This window comes from Plecotus auritus (assembly GCF_963455305.1).
Source record: "Plecotus auritus genome assembly, chromosome: 2".
NCBI classification, from domain to species: Eukaryota; Metazoa; Chordata; class Mammalia; order Chiroptera; family Vespertilionidae; genus Plecotus; species Plecotus auritus.
The window spans coordinates 121,161,517-121,168,748 of NC_137771.1; the positions used below are offsets into that span (position 1 = coordinate 121,161,517).

The following is a 7,232-nucleotide window of genomic DNA, read 5'->3' on the forward strand; positions in this document are numbered from 1 at the left end:
TCAGAAATGAAACTGAAAGGCCTCGGTCACATGCTGCTTCCAGGCATCCAGGCTGGGCAGCAGGGAGGAGATGCCCATGACATGCCAGGTCTCCCCATTGGATACCACCGAGGTCTGGTAGGACAGAAACTGCACGCCTGCCTCTGCCAGGAGCCCAATCATGGTAGGCAGCATGGCAGGGTTGGAGGGCTGAGCTCAGAACAGGAGCAGGGGCACTTCTGGTCTGAAGACAGCTTTGTTGAGTGCCTGCAGCACAGGTGTGGTGCCCTGGACAAAGCCCACAGCCTGGTAGTGGGCACCTGCCAGGGCCACACTCAGGAGGCCTTCCCGGCATCCTTGCTCTCCTGGCACAGTGGGGTTATGGGAGGTGGTTACATTGAGGCAGGCCTCCTTCACCAGTAGCTTGGCGTTCACCAAGTTTACATCAGCATGATTAGACTTTGAGGAGGCCAACAATGACTTTGGGGCTCAGGCAGTTCCCAGCATTCTTCAGGGATAAGCCCTGCATTACCACTTGGATGGTCCCTTTGAGGGACCCTGTCCAGGCTCACATCAGAGTCCCCAGAGCTTCTGCCAGACCCATCCAAGGTTTGGTGTGCGGAGAGAAGGCGCTTGTAAGGGCCTGGGCATTCACGACCCCTGTGAGGACTTTCCCCTTCACCATGTCCATGAACTGGACAGCGATCTGCTCCTCGCAGCGGCTCTGGGCCTCCTTGGTGCTGGCACTCAGATGGGGGCAGCTGATGACGTTCTCATGGTCCACCAAGGCACAGTCCCGAGGCGGCTCCTCCATGAACACGTCCAGTGCTGCACCTGCGCACTGCCCCGACTGCAGGGCCCAGAGCAGGGCGCCCTCATCCACGATCCCTCCGCGAGTGCAGTTCACCATGTGCACGCCCTTCCTGCACAGGGCGAAGGTGCTGTAGTCCAGCAGGCCTGTTGTGGAGGGCAGGAGAGGTATGCACAGTGATGAAGTCACAGAGGGGACAGATCTCCTCCAGGGGCAGCTGATGAATGCTGAAAGAGGCCGAGACCTCTGGTGAGATGATGGGGTCGTACCCTACAGTCTTCATCCTCAAGGACTGCATCCAGATGGCCACCTCTCTCCTGATCCTCTCCAGGCCAAGAATTCCCAGGGTCTTTCCATTCAACTCGGTTCCCATGAACTTTTTTTTTTTTTTTTCAAATTTGCAACTCAGTTTTAATAACCTTTTAAAAACCTGTGACCTTAATATTGATATTCTAACTTTCCCTTTGATCTTGAGCTTCTGTTCTACCTTATTTTTGTTGATTCGGATTTTTTTAAAATAAATCTTTATTGTTCAGATTATTACAGGTGTAATCTTTTTTTTCCCCCATAGCTCCCCTCCACCTGATTCCCCACCCCACTCCATGCCCTTACCCCCACCACTGTCTTCATCCATAGGTGTAAGATTTTTGTCCAATCTCTTCCCGCATCCCTCACATCCCCTTCCCCCTGAGAATTGTCAGTCCACACCCTTTCTATGTCCCTGATTCTATTATATTCACCAGTTCATTCTGTTCTTCAGATTTTTTATTCACTTGATTTTTAGATTCACTTGTTGGTAGGTATGTATTTCATGTCATTTTGTTGTTCATAATTTTTTTTCATGATTCTATACTATTTTAATATATTATTTTTATTGATATTTTACAGAGAGGAAGAGAGAGGGATAGAGAGCTAGAAACATCGATGAGAGAGAAACATCGATCAGCTGCCTCCTGCACACCTCCCACTGGGGATGTGCCCGCAACCAAGGTACATGCCCTTGACTGGAATCGAACCCGGGACCCTTCAGTCCATAGGCCGATGCTCTATCCACTGAGCCAAACCGGTTTCGGCTGTTGTTCATAATTTTTATCTTTACTTTTTCCTTCTTCTTTCTCTTCTTAAAGAATACTCTTTAGCATTTCATATAATCCTGGTTTGGTGGTGATGAACTCCTTTAGCTTTTTCTTGTCTGTGAAGCTCTTTATCTGACCTTCAATTCTGAATGATAGCTTTGCTGGGTAGAGTAATCTTGGTTGTAGGTTCTTTCTGTTCATCACTTTGAATATTTCTTGCCACTCCCTTCTGGCCTGCATAGTTTCTGTTGAGAAATCAGCTGACAGTCGTATGGGTTCTCCCTTGTAGGTAACTAACTGTTTTTCTCTTGCTGCTTTCAAGATTCTCTCTTTGTCTTTTGCCCTTGGCATTTTAATTATGATGTGTCTTGGTGTGGTCCTCTTTGGATTCCTCTTGTTTGGGGTTCTGTGTGCTTCCTGAACTTGTAAGTCTATTTCTTTCACCAGGTAGGGAAAGTTTTCTGTCATTATTTCTTCTAATAGGTTTTAAATATTTTGCTCTCTCTCTTCTTCTGGCACCCCAATAATTCGGATGTTGGTACGCTTAAAGTTGTCCCAGAGGCCCCTTACACTATCTTCATATTTTTGGATTCTTTTTTCACTTTTGTTTTTCTGGTTGGGTGTTTTTTGTTTCCTCATATTTCAGATCTTTGGTTTGATTCATGGGGTCCTTTGATCTACAGTTGAATTTCTGTATATTCTTTATTTCAGACAGTGTATGATTAATTTCTGACTGGTCCTTTTCCTTTTTTTTTTTTCTTTTTTTTTTTTTTGGCATTCTCATTAAGGTCCTTAAAGGTCTCACTAAGCTCTTTGGAGGTCTCATCAAGTTTCTCAGCGGTTATTAGAAGATTCTTGAGTAACCTTATAAAAGTGGTTTTGAACTCTATGTCCAGTAGTTTGCTTTCCTCCATTTCTTTCATTCGTGACATGTTTCTTTGTCTCTGCATTTTGCTGCTTCCCTGTGTTGATGGAGTGGTTTTCTGTGGTAGGTGACCAGTGGTTCAGCCTATTATCTGAGGTGGACACTCTTGGTGCACCCCTTTGTGGGCTGAGTGCAAAGTCTTGGTGTAATTGAGCCTTGATTGCTGTTGGTACACTGGGAGGAATTGACCTCCAGGCCAATTGGCTGTGAGGACCCGCTGTGTCTATAATGGAAGAACTGCTGTGCTGGAGACACACTTATGGGACAGGACTTGTTTCAGTGGGGCTTTGGTGCTCACTGAGTCTGCCTCTTGAATGTGTCACTTATGGATGTGAGGAGTTGAAATCTGGTGGCATCTCACACTGACCTCTAGATACACTAGCTTCTGGATCTCCAATGGGGTGCAGGTCAGCTACTGTCTGAGGCCACCCAGCAGGAGCTACAGCGAGAACAATAGTTTTCTCCTCTTTGCTTGGGGTTTGGAGATTTTGGAGCTGTCTGACTGGAGCTGCAGTTTGTTAGGTTAAGCTGCAATAGGGCAGACCATTTATATGCAAAAGCCGCTGAGTGGAGCTTGGGTGGGTTTGTAGATTGTGCAGGGCGGGGTCTCAGGGAGTCACTAGGCTAGGGCATGGCAAACAGTGATGGCTGCCAGTCGTCTCTGCGTCTCTGCATTTCCAAGTCCCCACATCCTGCGCCCCAGCATAGTAAACAATGATTGCTGCGCGTACCTCTGCAAGAAAGCCACCCTCACTTTCCAACCCGATGGCAGCTTCTCCCCATAGGAGTTTGGGTCCCCAGCATCTCCCCAGAAACTGGAGTTCAATCGAGAGCTTGTCTTCCTTCTGGTTGAAAAAAGCAGCGCACCCAGTCGCCCGCTGCCAGCCCGATTCGTGCTCCTCAGTACCTCAGCTTTTCAGCGCTTGTGCACGTCTCAATGCTCTTTTCTCTTTCTTTCTAGTTGTAGAACTTCCACTCAGCCAGCTTTCCTGTGGCTCTGGGTGATAGACATTTTGTCTTTTAATTGTAGTTTTGAAATTGTTGTGCGAGGCAGCAGTTTAGGTGTTTACCTACGCCACCATCTTGGTTCGGATCTCCCCCATGAACTTCTTTCGGTCCCATTTGCCATCCTTCATCGAAGCCGTTGCCTGGGGAATCTGCCTGGCCAGACACATGATCATCCCACAGGTGAGCTTCACAGCACTAAAGAATGTTCCCACTGGAAGTGTTCATGACCAGGATGCCCTTCCTCGTGGTGGCCTCCAGATCCACGTTGTCCATGCTGGTGCCAGCCCTGCCCACCACCTGGAGCTTCTCTGCTGCGTTGATGACATCCGCAGTCACCTTGGTGGCCGAGCAGAGGATAAGGCCTTTGCAGTCCTGCAGCTCGGCTATTAGCTCCTCTTTGCTCAGGTTCTGCTTCTCCACCACCTGCAGCCCTCCATCTTGCAGGATCTTCCAGCAGCAAGGGTCCAGGCTGTCACTGATGAACACTTTCTGTAGATTTGTGAAGGCCATTGCTGGAGCTGGCCTTGGGATCGACTGCTCTCCCTGGACAGAAATACCTCTAAGCCCCCAGATTTGGTTCTGATTGGTCAGTTTCTATGCTAGTCAGCGTCTCTGGGCCTATCAACAGGGCCTGATCAAAAAGGCGGGGCTAATCAGCAGCCCCAGTGGAGTCCTGGAGAGAAATGGAGGAGTAACTGCTGGCCAGACTGGGAGAGAAAGAGAGAAGCAAGTGCTGGTCAAAAGCTGCCACAGAGGCAATGGATCGCTCCCTGCTTCTCTCTTCAGGCCTCTCTCTGGCCCTGATTTGCAGCCCCCTCAGCAGTCAGTGCTGGGGCACCGCACCTGCAGCGGAAGCAGTCAGCACTGACTTCTGATCTGGTCGAGTTTCAGCGGTAAGGGTGTTACACCCTGGCTCTTTATTATAGAGATAATATAGATTACATTACCTAGAGATACTAGGTGCTTGATTATTCCAATTATTAATTTTTTTAACTTTTTAAGAAATATATTTTTGTTGATTTCAGAGAGGAAGGAAGAGTGAGAGAGAGATAGAAACACCAATGATGCTCCCTACTAAGGAGCCCACAACCCAGGTATGTGCCCTGACTGGGAATGAAACTGTGACCTCCTCGTTCATAGGTCAGTGCTCAACCACTGAACAACACTGGTTGGGCACAATTATTAATTTTAGATTACTTAATGAGAGTTTCTGGGTTTTGTCTGATTTGTTATTGGTAATACTGACTTTGATTTTCTTCCAAATGTATCATTATACTCTAAGGCCTCTCTAAGAGAGATTCAACAAGGGTTTATCAAACTTCCTATTCTAAGACAAGAAGCTTTTGTGAATATAACCCACTTTTCTTATCTTTAAAGCAAAATCTGGTAAATTTGATTGACATTTCTTAACTAATTCAAGTTGCTGGTGATACTCAAGTAGCATTGTAATTCTCTAATGACTCTAATGGGAAAAAACACACTCAGAAGAAAGAATTGATTGATTTATTAGGGGGAAATTATCACGTGTGCTAGACCTTGATTGCAGCTATTATTTGTAGAGCTAATTGCTTAAACTAGAGGATTAAAAGGGTTGAGGGAAGGGGGGAAAAGAAAACAAAGTTCTCTTTGAATACAGATGAGCCCACAGCAGATTTGGACTGGGAAGAGAATTCAGGGCCGGGGTTTTCAGGGAAGATGACAGTAGTGTGATATTTAGAGTGAATTCAGGAGCTGGACTTCTTTGATAGAGCAACTATAGAGTGAGAGCCAGAACCGGAGAAAAATGGCTGCTAGTGGAATCCATCAAATAAGAAGTGTGGCACCCTCTGATTTCTCTGGTTTTCTTGTTGGTATCTTATACCGAGGCTATGCTGGTAGTTAAATCTCAAAACATCAGAATGTCTGAGCTATTACAGGAAGGTGGAAAAAGTTCCTTAACCTACAGGAGTGAAGAGGGAAGGCACAGTTTGAGACAACTACATCAACAATAACAGATGGACTAGAGTCTTATCCTAGTGCAAGGAAATAGATACTGATTTTCCTCATTGCTATCACCTGTGATAGATGTGTTGAGACAGCAAACTTTGAAGTAGTTTGATTCTGTCATTACCTGTTATTGTTGTGTATATGTTTTCCTTTGTGTGGGTGTGTGACACTTAAAATACTGGTAATTTCCTTGATGACTTACATCAAAATAATAGTAGCAGTAATTAACAAAAATGTAACACATACGGGGACTCAGCTCTATTCTAAACACTTTCTGTGTATCACTTTATTTCTTTTCACACACACTGGGCAATTATTAGATTTCCTACTGAGGAAGGTTAATAAGAAGCTAGGAAAAGTCCTTGTGGTGGGATGGGGAAACTGAGACAAATAACTAAACAAACTGGCTGAGCAATTTACAGCCAGATACAGAAGGTCACCAGGGTGGAAAGCCCCAGCTGCCTAGCAATGGGCAAAACTGGTGCTGGACCTCACCCCAGGGTAGCCTTTCCTCCCTAGAGATAATGTCTAGGCCTCAGCTGTATTTCAGCTGCAGGTCAAAAAAAAGCAGCAAAACCAAGTGGGTGGAGTCAGGACTAGCTTCGATGACTAATAATTCCCTGCCCTGGCACTGATCAATCAGTGGAGACCACAGCCCTTAAAGGACACACCTGGAAAAATTGATGAATAAGTCTGTTGAGATCCTTCCCTAAGATCTCGCTAAACGCCCAGCCTTTAAAACCTTCAAGATAAAGGACCTAGTGTGCGCTCTCCTTCCCAGGAGCATGCTTACACCTTTCCATTTCCCCTTTTCTTCCCCCACAGGCATGCATCTCCTAAACTCTAAGAGACCCCATGAGACTTGCAACAAGAGGAGCAATGGGAAGTGGCAGCTGGTCCCTGGCAAATCCCCTCAACCTGTTAACAAGGCCCCCTTTTCTCTGACCTCTCAGTGAATTCACACAGCCCAGTGTGGTTCTATTCCTTTCCTATAACATTTCTAGAAAGCCTAGAGCCAAGGCAGCCCCGCCTAGGCTCTCTCCTATTGCTTCTTCTGTCCTGAGCCCTTTAATAAACCTACTTTGAATCACCTGGATGCATGTTGTGAAATCTTTCCTGCATGAAGTCAGGAACTCACTTACTACCAGCTGATCCAAGGCAGGCTCACTGTGGGCCCTGGCCCCTTCCTGGAGACACTACCACTCCTCTGTTAAGATGTGCCAGGTTGTAGGATAACTTAGTTTTCAGTCAGACAAATCTCAAAGCCTCCTAAAATAATTTTATGGCCAAGAACAGGATAGTAGTCCAAGTAGGTGGATTTATAGCTTGTCAAATCTCCAGAAACAAGGAGTGTTGACTTATGGAACAATGCAAGCTAGAGAGATCTTTAGACTAATTCCCCATACATTTTTATCAGTTATTTGCTTAGAAACATAGACTATATATC

The 7,232-nt window shown here is 46.1% G+C and overlaps 1 pseudogene across 1 annotated transcript; it reads right to left on the minus strand.

The window, feature by feature from the left end:
• LOC308241570 (D-3-phosphoglycerate dehydrogenase-like) lies at window positions 1–4,309 on the minus strand (annotated as a pseudogene). Its single transcript has 2 exons — window positions 3,898–4,309; window positions 1–1,166 (listed from the first exon to the last, which is right to left on the minus strand). The product of its transcript is annotated as a D-3-phosphoglycerate dehydrogenase-like (transcript).
• Between the last annotated feature and the right edge of the window lie 2,923 nt (window positions 4,310–7,232).